General features: G+C 39.7%; 1 protein-coding gene across 8 annotated transcripts in view; it reads right to left on the bottom strand.

Moving 5' to 3' along the window:
* The window catches only part of DPYD (dihydropyrimidine dehydrogenase), a 538,071-nt gene that overhangs the window by 421,481 nt on the left and 100,796 nt on the right, over positions 1-15,794 (bottom strand). The window lies entirely within an intron of this gene.

Raw genomic sequence — 15,794 nt, 5'->3', positions numbered from 1 at the left:
GGTTATTTGAGTATCTTGCCCTTAATGATTTCCCTTATCAATCTGATAGGCAGTCCCGTTAGATCTACATACCACTTTCCACAATCACTATGTTGTTTGTTCCTTCTAAGATTACCTATCCAATTTATAAGGAGAATCATTAAGGAGCTTTTTTGATACAAATAGATGATCACAGAGCTTGTATAAGATTCTTTTAAAAATAATGAGATTCCCCTTTGCAAATGTTTGAAAAATAGAAGAGAATTATAACAACCTGTTACAACCAGGATATTCTGTATAAAATATAGAATGATAGGCTTTGCTTCGTGCCATCATCAAATACAGCTACTTTAGTGAGGCTCTCTCACATTGCTGATTCTGATCAATACATTAAATGTCATCACCTAACAGAGTTTTTAAAAAGTTATTTAATGATATATTGTTTGATACAATTGATATGAAATATCCTAAGGACCTAAACAACAGTACTGAACATATACACATAGGCTGTTTATATAATCAACCTCATCTTTAATATAGACTCCCTTTTGGAATGTTTATATCCTGGGCAGCACATGGGACACACTAGGCGGTATGTGTTGTATTTCTATTTAAACCAGTAGTACTTTTTCCAAATTTCCATCAATATGTTTACATTAGCCTATACAAGTCTTAGGAACATCAGCATCCCTTTTTGTATGATTTTGGTGATTTCTATCCAGCTCTTCTTTGATTTACCAAGGGTGCATCCTGTTTTAGTCAAATAGGGGTTGCTTAATGCCATGGAGTCAGACTTCCCATGAGAAGAATTCCCAGTCATGAGATATTCCTGCTGGGAGATGAGGAGAAGCCATTTTTCCTATCTTCTTCCCTTCCTCTGTAGCCCTTTGAAAAGCTGCTCAGAAAAATTGGGGTATCATCTCCTACAGCATAGGAGAAGTCTTTGCAAAGGAAATAGGTGATGTTGCTTTCCTTAACCTATCTAAGAAAACAGCCCCTCAACTAAGGCAGCACCATTTTCCATGATGTGTCAGGTAACTATAAAAGGTTTTCTATAGGGACCTGAGATTCCTTTTCACTCTCCTTCTTTGTTGTTGTTTTTATGTACTATAGGAGATGACAGCAGAATCTACAGCAGGATAGAGGAATTAATTAAAATCACCTTTCCCTTCTTTCAGCAAAAGCCTCTGCTGGATCTTAGTCCCTTCAATACCCAAAAGGAACCAACCTGTTGATGTAATTCACACATAATGCTCTTCAATGGTTTATAGTACCCATGGTTTCCTACCCTACATAGGGTTTATCTTGCAGTTGAATAAACAGAGGTGTATTTTCTCAGTCTCTAAGTAGTTTGCAGCCTCATCCTCTGCCCACTTCTTCCCTGTATCCTAAATGCCTTTATAGCACTGTAATACTAGCATGTAGAATGGATGTGTGTGTGTGTGTGGTTTTTCTTTTTAGCACTCTTGCCCACCAACTCTGTAGTTTGATAAAAGAAAGAATCCATGGTTCTGGGTTCACCCATAGCAACAACCCATAGTTTAAAAAAGAGTTCACAACCCAACAATAAATGTAGTTTGTTGGTACAGAAGGGTTCACACATCAGAACAATCCAGGTTTTGACAACCAGTGGGTTAAACAAACTATAGTTTAGCATAGTTTAATGCAAATTTAATGCAACTCCTATTTTGTCTACTAAGGAGATTATTTCTTCCTTTCACTCCTATTTAGTTAGAAGATGAAAATACTTCCTCAGTGGATTCTAATGTCTGCTGCAAGAGCTGGGACCCACCAAGCCAAACAGAGCCTGCCAGTCATGTGTTGTGGCTGGATGGTTGTTTGGCCTACTTTTGTAGTCCCTGGCAAGCAACAGGTTTATCAAGCTTCCAGTAAGTCATCAGCAGTAGTCACTCGCATCTCTTTACCTTGTTGCTTTTAAAGTAGTAAAATGATGCACCCACATAGTATTTCTGAGCTGAGAGAAAAATGGAGCAGAGATATCAAGGAGGACCAGTGCCGTTATCTTCCTAAAGACTGATCTAGCTTTCCTGTGAGAACTGATGTTTGGTTCTGGGAGGACAGGAAGAAAGGAGGAACATCCTGGAATCCCTGTATTTCTCTCTCATTTTTACTACTTCTTTGAACTATTGACTTGTGTTTCTCACAAAACAAGAATTTCCCTGGCAGTTAATTATTCCTTTTTCCAAAGTTCTCAGCTATGCTTTTGTGAAGTAATATAGTTACATCTTTACTTGTTAGCACTGCTGAGATATATTTCCTTTCAAAGCAGGGTACCATCTGCTTCTTTTTCACAGGATTGCTGTTTCTTACATTGAACAACAGACTAGTAGTGGTTCTTCCTTTTCCCGCTCTCCATATCTAAAAAACAGTTTGTTTGGCTTTTTTTCTGAATTTTATAGGAAAATATTCCATCTTACACTTCTCATGTCAGCAAGCTTAGAAATCAGTGAAAGGTTCAGTCAACAGTTACAGCATGTCAACACAAATGCTTCTGTTAGAATCAAATTGATTCAACCTTTATATGATACATCTTAGCATATCATTTTGTTTCTTTATGAAAATTATAAACTTATGAGAAAGGCAAGCTTAAAAGAAACATATGGGAGACCAAATATTTTAGATAAATATTTGCAGGGTAGTCTATTATGCAGGTTGGTAAAGGACTCTTGCAAGATGCAAAGGTTTCTGAGGAAAATATTTGTCACACGGCAGTGAAACAGATCGAGTGTGTCGTTCCTAGTAGCCATCTGTTAATATGCCTTACTACTTGTCGCCACCAGTCAAAACAAGCCATTGACCATAAGCATCTTCCAGCAGTCAGAACACATTAAAAAAAAGATGTTCAGCCATTAACAGTTCAGCATCTTCAGCTGGGATGGGGACAAGGCCGAAGCAAGCAACCATGCCATGCGGTGGGTCAGGCACTCTGGTCAAGATTTAGGAATATGATTCAGAGAAACTCTCACTAATTAGTGTAGGCATAATAACCAGGAAGTAGGCATGAATACAGCCCCCAACATTCCCACATCTGGCTGCAGCTTCTTAGGAAGTCTCCCTACTTGATAGCACATTTTGAGACGAATCTCCTGAGATGCATTATGCACAACAACCGAAGACTGGGTAGCAACATATATATAATAACTATCAAAATCGACCATCTATATCAGCACTATCTGGTACACATTTCTATCCAACACTTTAAATGTAGCATGCAATAAAGAAGTCAGGCGTGTATTAAGGAAGGTACAGTATCAAGGAAGACACATGAGCTTCATTATTTCATCATTTTGATTTATTCATGTATTTTTAAAATTATTTTTAGGCCACCTTTAAGGGTGGAACCCTCACAATGCAGAGTACAGGATCAAAACAATGCATTGCATCCACTTCCACATCTGTCTCAAACCTGTCACTCTTACTGTTACAGCTTGCCCTCCCTTTTCTTCCTGCAGTCTTATCCCAATATGTATCCCATGCTGTATGCATCTGTATCTATCACCACGAGCAAGCTCCAGCCTCCGATGGCAGCTGTCTCTCAAAATACCCCAGGCATTCTCCTTTGCAGCCCTAGTCTGGAAGCTTCCTAGGGACACCTCTTTCTGTTCCTTCATATACCAATTCATCATCCACCATTATCATGAACCATTCAACTCGTTGGTCATCAATAAAATGAAAGTACATACATAAATACAGAGGCAGCATAATGATTAAATTGCTGAGATATAATGAAGTTCCTGGATTGAATCTTGGCTGTAAGGTGGACTCACCAAGTGGCCCTAGGCAACTACAATCTCTCAGCCACAATCTCTCCCTTTCTTTGAATAAATACTTACAGGGTTGTTTTACCAGTTACAACCAGACAATGCAACAAAGTTCTTTGAACACTTGAAAGTGGTATGCAAATGTTTTGTTAATGGGTAATAATACTACCCATTACTATTTAGATTACAAGATCTGATTGCCTTAATTTTTATGTTTTTAATATATGCATGTCTCATGCTTTCTTCAGTTATGGAACTCAAGGTGGCCTCACAGGAATCACGAGCTCTCCCTCCAAGACCAGACCAACTGAGCCCGACTGAGGGGGCTGCTCAGATGTATCCACATCATGCCCTGGAAGTGTGGTACTGCTCCATTCCGCTTCTCCTGCCTCTTGGCCTATCTCCCTTTCACTGTTGCTCTTCAGTTGAAATTGGATGAAACGTTCCCTGGGGAGGTATCTGTGTGCTTATCCTGTTTAGTAAAGTTCCATGTCCACTGATGGAAGTATATGAACTAACTATAAATTACATCATGAAGCACAGATACAGAGGAATGGATTAGAAATGTTGGAAAGTACAGCTCTAAATACACAAATAATACATTGCAACACTTTGCATAAAATCTTCCACAAATATAAAAATATTTGCTCAAGATAAGGGCAGTATGAAAAAGCAGGTATCTTCAACAAACTGGGGAAAATATTCTCTGACAAAGAAAATATAAAGTGTTGAGAAGTTGCTTTGGAATTTAGCAACCAAGAAACAGGAATTACTACTATCATCACCAACACCAGCAGCACACTGTTGTTACATTTATACCCCACCTTTCCTCCTCTTTCAAGGAACCCAGAGCAGCTTCCAAGGCTCTCCTCCCTGCTTTATCCTCACAATAGCAGCAACCCGGTGAGGTATATGAAGCCGGGAGTCTGTGCCTGCCCCCAAACCACCCAGTGAGCTCCATGGCTGAGCTCCCTGAGCAGGGAGTAGAAATCGCAACTCCCAGATTGCCAGCTCAACACACCAGGGATGGGATTTAGGAGAAAGAAGAAATATTCATTTACATTTTCTTTTAAAACTCAAGAGAAGTAGACAACCCTACGCAGAGAGGCAAAGCATTGTGCATGCAAGATAACTAACCGTTTGGGTTAATTACTGTTTTGTTGCACGACAACCCAAATTTTAATCAACAGAGCTCTACTCTTACACAGATTGCAAAGAGGGGACAGCTGCAGAAGTTAGTGCCATTTTTAATTCCTCAGGCACTGCAGCACCTGGAAAAGCCACAGGGAAGAAATCATGGATCCTTTCTGAAATTACTGTGGCATCTGTCAGCTCAGAAGGAGGTATATGATTCTGACTTACACGGCAACAAGCACTATATGGGAACAGGCATTGTACAACAAGCTCGCACCCTTCTCTCAGGCACTTTCAATGAAAAACAAGGAAATCTGTGCAATAACTCGCATTCAATGTGGCTTGCCCTTGTGGGTCTGATCAAATTTCCATCCAGTCCAGCTTTCAAATAGTGGCTAGCCAGATGCCTTAGAAAGCTCATGGTCTATCCACAGGTGAGTAGTAGTGCTTCATGAACCTGGCACCGGGTAATCAGAGAAGAAAATATTGTTGAAAGGGGAGGCTTCATTTTCAGCTGTCATGAACATAGCCCTGTTTTAAAGCTACCTCAGTTACGAGCCTTTACAAGAAGCCTGCTTAGTCCTTGATGCAACTCTCAGGGGAATCTCAAAGGGGACAACAAGGGACAATACTGAAAAAGCATGCAGGAGCCAAACATTGCCTAGTCCTTCTCTAAAGTTCAGTGGAACAAGCTTAAATGACTTCTGACCACCTCACATAGTAGGAGGCGCAATGAAAGGAACCTCTCTGGAATTTTAACAGGCAAGCCATAATGCCAGACGAAAAACAAAGAAAAACAAAGTGGTGCTTTAGCAAATTTCTGGCAGCATGAGCTTTTATAGTCAAGAGCTTCCTATCAGATGCATGAAGTGGATAGATAGAGATTAATTATATTTACAATGACACACATATGTCCAGGTTTGTCCACAGTCAAATTGGAAGAAAGGGCATACACTGAAAACATATAGCATGCATGATTCAAACCACTGAATTAAGAAATAATCCATTGTTAGTATGGCTTGATACTGAAAATCATTTAAGCATTTGTTTTGTCATTCACATTCATCATGAAATCTTCACACTTTAAAAATAAAGATAAAAATCTGGTCCAACATTCTTAAATTCTAAAAAGAGCTAATATGAATTTATTTATGTTCTTTAACAAAGGACCTTTATTTAAGGTCCTTCTTATTATTTGTAGTTATGATTCAGCATTGATATGGAACTTTATAAATATATTTAGGGCAGAAACAAACAAACATCTGGCAAAATTCTTTTCAAAATAACTGTTCAGGTTTGCCAAACCTTTGTTTCAGGTCTGACCTCTGAAGAGTGCTTTTGCTTCTCTTTGTCACAGCTTGTTCTCACAGTTTAACAGTTCTTACTACTCCCCTTTGAATTCTAACCTCTGTATTTGATTTACTGCAAATAAATAAAATAAATTTGAAAGCTCTTTCAAAAATAAGCATCTAGCATCATATCAGTTCTGATGATAAAGTCGCCAGGTGGCATCCATGACATATTCCTCTTTGCCATCTAGTGCTTCCTATCACTGCTCTTTCTCCCCAGCTAATGCTCCCTGTATTCATGGCATTCACTAGAACAGCTTCAAGAAGCTGCATCACTGCAAGACAAGTTTTTACCATATTCCGGAACCTGCACTTAGAGCCCTCCTTAGCTGTTTGCTTTGGGCTAGGCAGAGACTGCAAGAGTACCCTCTAGTGGTCAAAACTGAGATACATACTTGAAATTCTGACAATTGCAGGATTTCGCCTACAATTCGCCTGTGTGCAGGGTTTTTCTTTCTTTTTTCTAGAACAGGGTGGTCCAATTTTCCATTCTGCAAGGGCCACATGAGCACAGAATGCAGAGGCCATACAATAAATTACATTTCCAGATCATAAATTAAAGCGTTTGCAATATATTTCTTTAATTTAATATACACAATAAATTTATTTAACCATTAAACAAGGGAGAAAACTGATATGAGGTCTCAGAGTTGGGATCAGGCACAGCTGCTTAATTTTAAGAATATTTTAGGATTTTGATGAAAAAAGGATGCTTTGCAGGCACGTGGTATCTGCAGAAATCACCTACAATGACTGCTCCTTTCGGGTGGCCCATCCCTTTCTTCCCAAAGACAAACTTGTCAGCAGGAGTGAGCAGGGCATGCTAAGGTGGACTCTCACAAGGTCGCCAGCCCAACCCACTCTCTTCCTGAGCTTCAGGAAGAAAGCAGGATGGGACAGTGGCATCAGGAAAGCTTACTGCAATCCTGCCCGCGCCATCACTGGGATCCGGACTGGGGGGCATTGGGCAGCAGGAGAGCCAGAAGACAAGTCCCCAGGTGCCAACGGCAGCCCATGGGCCTTGTGTGGGCCCACCCTGCCCTAGAAGCTTCCCAATGAATCTTGCCCTACTTCAGTTCAATACAGAACTCCAGAGGCTGGTGAAATAGTAATGAGATGATTTTAATGGTCTTTAAACTAATGTTCTGTTGCAAAAGGAGGAAATAAAGATTCTAGGGGGAAGTTTTAAAAATAAAAAATGCATGCTACATAGAAATGTTTTATAGTTCTTTACCACTTTGGAACTACGTAACTCAGAGTAAGTAATAGGTGAGTCTGTCCAGTTAGTAACCCACCATCCTGAAATCTCTCTGTCTAGCATATACGGTGGCCCATATTTCTTCTCCTTGCTGTCTGCCAGCAAGAACCACTGGCAGCTCCCAGTATAGGATTTGTAGGAGAGTTGCATTTCCCCTCCTAGATCACACTGTGTAAACATGAAGAAAATACCTTTCCTTCTATTCCAGTAAGGACAAAAGAAAAAGAACAGAAATTTCTGTCCATATTTTTCTGTACAGTAGTTTAGCTATGTTTTTAAAAGCTACTGTGATTGTTCCCTTAAAGCAATGATGATCAAAGAAGTCCTTTCTAGAGCATTGATTATCCCTGAGATCCACATGAACCATTACTGCCAGTACCATGCCTGAAAAATTCAGAAATAACAGAAAACAGAGATGCAATTATATTTTCATTTAACGTAACATTAAAATTCTATGAAACAGACCACATACTGTAATCCTGCAAGCATCACAATGTATCCAAAATATATCCCCATTGCAACTCTAGCTATGGTATCTCATAACAGTTAATGAAGCGGTCGGCTTGGAACATGCAGTTGGAGAAAATGGCTCCGTTTTTTATAACAGAAATGTGGCTGGCCTGTTTATTCCACTTGTGTTAACACTGTGTCAGCACCCCCTTCCAATTCCCTGAGGTTACTGTAAAACAATCCAACATTAACAGATGAGGAGTTCAATATATATGTTAAATATTATTTGCTTACCAAATGTCCTTGGCCACTTTGATTTATAAAGGTACAACAAGCATTTGAAAAAATCTTGCATTGTTTGAAAAGAGACAGCATGCTAAATCACAGGGTTGCACAAAGGTTTCCCATTGTATTGAGAAGCAAGAAAGTTAAAGAAGGTTAAAAAATGTATTTATCCACTGAAGAAAAATGTTATATTTACATATGATATGTCAACTAGGATGAATATCAAAAACAACTGATAACCTTCAGATGATTCATCCAATAAAACTGTCTTTTCAAGGAAATGAATAAAACTCATACTTATTGTTATTGTTTTATTAATGTAAATTAATGCACATATAAAATTATCCCTTGAGTAATGCTGGAACTGAGCTACAGATGCAGAGTAAAGCAATTTGTCCATAATAAAACCTGTCCAGTTATTTCTAAATATTTATTTATCAGTAATTTCTTTATTGTTAAAGTTATGGCAAAAATGATTTTGAATGTTCTCCAGATGGGAGAAGAAGTTTCAAGGGTACTGAAGGATCCTCATATATGTCAGTCAAAGGAGTCAAAAATCAGTCAAATTATCATTTACACATGTACAAAGATATTCCTGCATAGCAGTTCTGAAAATATATTGAAAGCAAACATACATTCTTTCCAAGTGCATTACCCCAAACAGCAGTAAACTGCTACTAAAAAGTCAAAAATATTCATATATGTGAGGAAATGAAACTAATGATTTGGTGGAATTAAGGGTGGTTTTACATAGAAGAGATTTATGACTAACTCCTATTTTGCCATTCTGTTAAAAAGGTATTACAGGCAGTCCCTGCATTACAAATGAGTGAGTTTGTTTGTTTGATTATTAAATTTGTATGCCGTCCATTACTTGCATTACAAACAATTCTTAGTTCCATTCCTGAGAACACAGAAATTTGTCTTTAAGTCAAATTTTGTATGTAAGTCAGATCATGTAACATCAGCCCTCCACGTTCTCAAAGGTCAGGGGCCCAGGACCCCCATGAAAGTGGAAAAGCCATGGATATCTGTCAGGCTGAAGCCCATATTTCAGAGAGCTGAAAATCACAAAGTTTCACAGACAAAAGTTTTGAGATACACTGAAGAAGAACTGAGGACAAATCCTGCTTGAGGTTATAACCAATTTGGCAGCTTATTTTATAGCAGTGAACGTAATAAAGAAATCTAATTTCTCTGCCACAGTTGTGTCCTGTCTATGCCATCCATCAGCACTTTTCCAAGTAGCTAAACCCTTACATTCTGGTCAGGTTTGGTCTGCTCTGGTTTGGTCACTGGTAAGGCACTTTCCTGACAGAGTTGTCCATATAATGAGTTAAGGCACCATGTTGACTACAAGTCTTAAGAAGGAAATAATCTGCAGCCTAAACTTAAACATTGGCATGCAGGAGTTTCAGCTGATGACAACCTAACGCACAAAGTCCTTTGAAAAATGCAATATGTTGCATGCATACTTGATGCTTTGCCCATCTGAGCTGGTCTTATCTACAGGGAAAAGCTGGAGCAGCTTCCATCAACTGGTGGGAACTCTTCTTCTCAGGAGGAAGCAGTATTTTCCCTACCTAAGGAGACAATTGGAACATTCCTCATTCCCAACATACATCTTTAGGCCGCACACACACGAATGAGGATCAGCCAGTCTCTAATATGCTGTGCTACGGATGCTGTTCCTTTTTGCAAGATGACTGGGTCTCGAGGGGAAGGTTGACAGTGTATCTCGAGATTTCTGACCAGGTTGAGGGGTTATCTGAGTGAATCCAGGCCTAGCTTCCCCCCTGGTGGATGACTATGCTGAGATACAGATAAGAGTGTGATGCTGTCAGTCCTCCCAGACCCCTCAGCTGCATCTTATTCAATCAAGCACAATATCCTTCTGGGTCACCTCACAGACTGGACTATGATGAGCCCGCATAGGCTCTGCAATCTACCAGTCAGCAGTCAAAACAGATACATATACAGGCTGCTACTGTTCTGAACTTTTATAAAACGTTTATTTTATTTTAGGTTGCCCTGCTTTATTATCGTGTTAGCCACCTCGCGGACACTGTGCAGCCAGACTGGCAGGCGCGTGAGTGTGTGTGTGTGTGTGTGTGTAATGTACACTGTGACAATGAGGGGCAGCAAGCAGTCTGTGGAATTCTTTGAGAATCTGCTGCTGCTGCTGCTGCTTTTGGTTTTTGGAATTCAGCTTCTAGCTTTGGCCCAGTATGAGCAGTTTGTGTTAACTGTAAAGCTTCTGCAATCTGGCCAATTGTTTATTATACGCATGGTTACATCTTGTTTCATATTCTACACTGAGTCTCTGATATTGATTGGGCCCTTTGGGCTCACTACACTATAAATACATTATAAATGAATGAAACACAAAGAAAAGAACAAGAAGAATATATGATATTTGATGTATTAGCTAGCCATACATATATTATATAACATCTACTAGCTTATATATAGACTTTCATTTTTTTAATTTAAAAGACAGAGTTTTACACTTATTTTAAGCTTCTCTCTTTCAAACAAGGCATCCTTTCTTTTCAAGCAAAGAAGTGAAAAACATTTTTTCAAAACTCTCAGTTTCAATAATATATTTTCCTCCATTGAACAGATTGATAGCATTAAAAAGCACTTTTAACAGAGGAAAAGGTCAAAATGGACATTTCCAAGGATACAAGTTAGATATTGTATGCAGCAGACATATCTATTTCTATTTAGTATGATATGAAGCACTTTTAGACATTGTTTTCATGTGATGTGTGGTACATTATTCATTTTGAAGGGATGCTTAGAGTGGTATTTTACAAATGGAAGAAAATAACTACTTTCACATACATTTGTGATTCAAAGCCTTCATTTAAGCAATGACACCCATCCATCAATACTATCCCAATGCTGCATGTGCCTTTTTTTAAAATAGAACTTCTTTATCACATTTCTTTATATAGAATGAGAAGACCTACATATGCAATGCAGTTATAGCACATCAGAAATTCACTAGCATTTTTAATGCATCTCTACAGGAGCAACCAGAACGAGATAGATGACCTTTTCACAGAGGCCAGCACAATCTGACGGCAGTGATGGGTGCCCACTTTGCCCTTTAAATCTTAGGTGGTGTGTCTCAACGCAATAAGAACAAAAGCTGTTTAATGTATTGGCTTCCATATAAATTATTTGCTCAAAGACAATATTGAAATTCTGATGCATTTATCATAGCATTTTCCTTATTGATTCTTGAAATTAAGATGAAAGTGTTCCCTTCCTCTAATTGCTCTGTCCTATCTATTTCTGCTTGACTTCTTGGACAGAATCTGATGAAAGGCATGCAAGTACTGACACAAGGGGACAGCTTATGAGGATGCAGTTTAACAGCACTTGGGATGTTCTGTGGCTCTGATTATGTTCGGAAGTTGACATATACTCTCCGACAGCATTCACTCAAACAATAGATGCAACATAGGCTATTTCTAAGTATGGGCCCAGAAAAGTCACCAGACTTACAGTGGCAAATACATATTCATTCTGCTGAATCTCTCCTTACCACAAGGGAAGACATGAGCTGTCACTGACCTCGCACTGCACTTTAAATGAACTTGGGAGAAACAAGATGTTTTGCTGCCTCCTGGCAAAACTAGGCCAAAATGTGCCCTCACCGGTATCCTGCTGATATCTATTCTCCTATACTAATAAGTCATGGTAATTTGCTAATGATTTCTTGCAAGGGAGGGAGGGATTCCATCAAAACTTTTTTGCATTTACTTAATCTTACTCAATAGTTTGCGGCTATTTTTTTCTTGCTTTTTACACTTAGTGCCAAAGGCTACACATTTCAGCTCTTCTTGGTAGCAGCTAAAATTGTCACTTACTGAACTTTGCCCTTCCCTGTTACTACATGTAACTTCAGAGGTTAGCTAACCATATGACAGAGGATGTAATCATACTGGGCACTCCCACGTTGGAGCACTGGAAAGGATGGCTCTCTAGTGTTTTCCTGTGTTCCGTCTGAGGAGGTGGATAGGGGCCTCTCTCTGACTTTCCACTGGGCTTCAGAGGTGAGGAGATTCAATGGAGAATACTTGTTTTTAATGGCTAGCATGACCGAGAAGGAGAGGAGGACTGCAGTAAACATAAAGAGGCAAATGAGCTCAAAAGGCAAACAAAGCTTCAGGTATACTGACTGCTTTGTTGGGTGTCCTTGCTTTTTGTATATTATTGGATGAGTGGCCTGGCTGACTGGGAGCATTCTTGGCACACGCGTCAAGCTGTTTTTGCAATATTGTTATTTTTCATTCATTTTGCATATAAGGATGCCTTGTCAACTTGAGACACTTGTTCTTGATGGCCTTCAGGGAGATGAGGCAGATGAGTGTGTTTGTGTCTATCTGAATGGTGTGTCTATGTGACTTGGGGGGCATGTTTGTGTGTACAAGAGATTGAGAATAAGAAAAACATCTGAACACATCAAACACAACACAATAAGCCATGGAGGTTTACAAGTCAGGGTTGGCTTGTTGTGTGGTAAGAATTCACCAGCAGCGCCTGTCAAGCACTCTGGCTAGAGTCAGACAACATGACAAGCAACCCCTGCCTTATAAGCCACAGTGGCTTATCATGTTGTGTGAACCCAGGATCTGTGTGAATGGGGAGGAGATGCATGCATAAGAGACAGACAGAGACAGAGAGCGCACCTATGTATGCATGTAAATATGTGTGTTTTGTTCCAAGCGATATCACCTTTATCACCACCATTTGCAAAGGGATAAATTGTGGCGATTTCTCTCAGAACTTGCTGCAAATGTTTATTTCAGAATAATCAAGTACTGCTTCTGAATAAATATGCCTTCTCATTGTTTCTCACTCTGTTTCTCAGTAGGCATACAGAGCAGAGGCCTTGGGAATGCTTTGCTGTATGTATGCGGCTAGGTGGATTCTGGATGCTTGCTAAACTTGCTGCTGAGTTCCAAAATCTGCCTAGTTCTGAACTTATGATAATGATATTGAGGTCACTGATGAACCAGGCATGCCTCCTCTCTTTTACCTTTTGCAATGATTTGCAAAGGATTATCAGCATCCGGCATTATCATTACCATTTAACCAGGTGGATTTCCTACCCCAGACATACATACAGAGACACACTGTGTACTCACAAGCATAAAGCTTATTTGCCCCATTTCCTCCCTTTATGTAATACTGCCTGTTAGGTACTCAGGAGATCTGCCTCTGGCAACTGTTTGCTATAGTTCTGCTGACACTGCCCTCCACCAGCCTCAGAGGACACTGGCTCTTAGCTCCATATACTCTGAAGGCATTCGCCTCCCATTCTTACACCTCTCTTAAGCCTTCATCTCTGTGCCACTACCTGAAAATAATTGAAAACAATTACACAGCTTGAAACCCCCGAAACCCCCCACAACAAAATAAAGCAAAATAATTAAAATCAGGAGATGTGAAGATGCCTGGGGGACTCTCTATACCATAGGGTATGGTGGAAATAACAACCATGAAATGAACTTTAGGCTTGGATTTCTTTAAACGATGAAGGAGTGAATTTTAAACTAGAAAAAGTCAGACGTGAGATAACAACCCTTGAAAAATCAACAGCTCTTAACTTTCCTCTTTTTCAGCACCAGATTAATAGTAGAACTGTTATGTCTGCAGGATGGAATTCACAGTTTGCAGAGAAACACCTAGAGCAAGCAAGTTCCTAATTTACCACTGAGTACCAATGACTGAACTTCCTCAGGCTCAGTGCTGAATAGGAGCAGCAATTACAATTACTATTGAAGCCACAAGAACTAAAGGAAGGGAAGGGCCTGGACTGGAAAAATGCCACACATTATGAGCACATGAAATTGGCACCCCACAGCAGGGGAATTACAAAGTTCAGCAACAGTGCTGAGTAAGGAGGTTAGCAACAGGGTGCGGTTGAAATACCCAGAAATTCTTGTGAGAAATGAAAATTACTGTTACTAAGCGGTAAGGTGAAAACTGAAAAAGGGTGGAATAAAGGGCTAGGGTAGGATCATTGAAACCTTTTCAGGCCAAAGGGCCTGAGGACAGAACCATGTAGATAGTTGTAATAAAAGTAACAGTGCTTCTTACATCAACGTCCTGAAGAACACAAGGGGGGTGAAGTTGGGGGGCAGTGGTAAAACTGTCACCTTTTGTGGAAGGGAGTAGGAAATTGATTGCCTTTTACAACTGGCCGTAATGAGCCTGGAGGAAGGCCTGTTCGTCCTATCTCATCCTCCCACAAGAGTTAGGAAATAAGTGGGCATCAAGTGAGAGGCTACACGGCCAAGCCGACCTGTTGAACTCTTAGAAGGTAGTGCGCATGCTTAATAGGTTCATGAATAGTAACTGACACACCTCTCATAGGTAATGGGCTCATTAGCATGGACATGGAACGTATGAACGGGAAGGGGAACGTATCAGGAAGTGGTATGATGTAGGCAGACGGTGAAGATTGTAAACTCTTAGTAACCCAGCCAGTGGGAGAAAAGAGGTAGGGTCTGCAAGCCGGGAAAAGGGAATAAAAAGCAATGTCTTGTGTGAAAATGGCGCGCTGCCTGTGTGGTGGGCACCCACTCTTGCAAGAACATATTAAACTGTTACTGCTTGGTACTTTGCCTCCCGTATCATCACTGCTTGGATTTCATTCCTTGCATTCTTTGTGTAAGAATTATGAGCAACGCTGTGTCTGTGGCAAGAAGAGCAGAATTCAATATTCAGTATTTATTTTGGCTTCCTGAATATTTCAGGTCTCTGTAAAAAGGGGAAGCGTGGGAGGAAATTGTTAGTAGCCATAGCTAAACATGGCTGCTGAAATCTCAGTTGTATGAGATTTTCAGTGTATGTATGGAGTTTCACTGCTTCACTCCCAGAGTACATTCTGCAAGGTATTACAAATAATGTATGTTTATTCAATTCATGTAAATTTATGAAGATTGGGGAATTCTAATTTTCTGAACACAAGATTCAGAAATACATAATGTTTATATTACCCAGATCAGATGCTCAATCAACCAGGACTGATAATTGATAACCAAAAATTAATTCCATCACGTAACCAAGGGTTCTCACTCACTCACTCACTCACTCACTCACTCACTCATTTATTTATTTTTTTAAAACATTTTTATCCCATCCTTTCTGATAGTGGCTCAGGAGGGCTTACAATGATGAAATAATAATACGATAATACAATAAAACTGTAATTAAAACAATGGATAATAGAAAACAAACACTTTCCTAAAACTAAAGAAAAGTCATAAGTCATAGAATCTGGGTATGTTTTATTTTAGGGCTGGGTTTTTTTGCTTTTTTCTTTAAGACTAGAGTCCCCTAACTGATCAAGTTGGTAATCCTATTCTGTACTGAAAAACACTCATACACACAGGGGAGTATCCAGTGTGGCCTAAGTACTAAGGTAAAGCATGCTGCACTCTTGTAAAGGACTTGTGGAGTATCACAAAAAGCATTAGGCACCAGATTCCCCAGCACACCCATTGTGCCTGCTAGAGTTACTGGTGTCGTTGTGCT

Source organism: Varanus komodoensis, unplaced genomic scaffold, assembly GCF_004798865.1.
Source record: "Varanus komodoensis strain SLA01 unplaced genomic scaffold, ASM479886v1 scaffold24, whole genome shotgun sequence".
Taxonomy (NCBI): Eukaryota; Metazoa; Chordata; class Lepidosauria; order Squamata; family Varanidae; genus Varanus; species Varanus komodoensis.
This window is presented reverse-complemented; position numbering and strand designations above follow the sequence as displayed.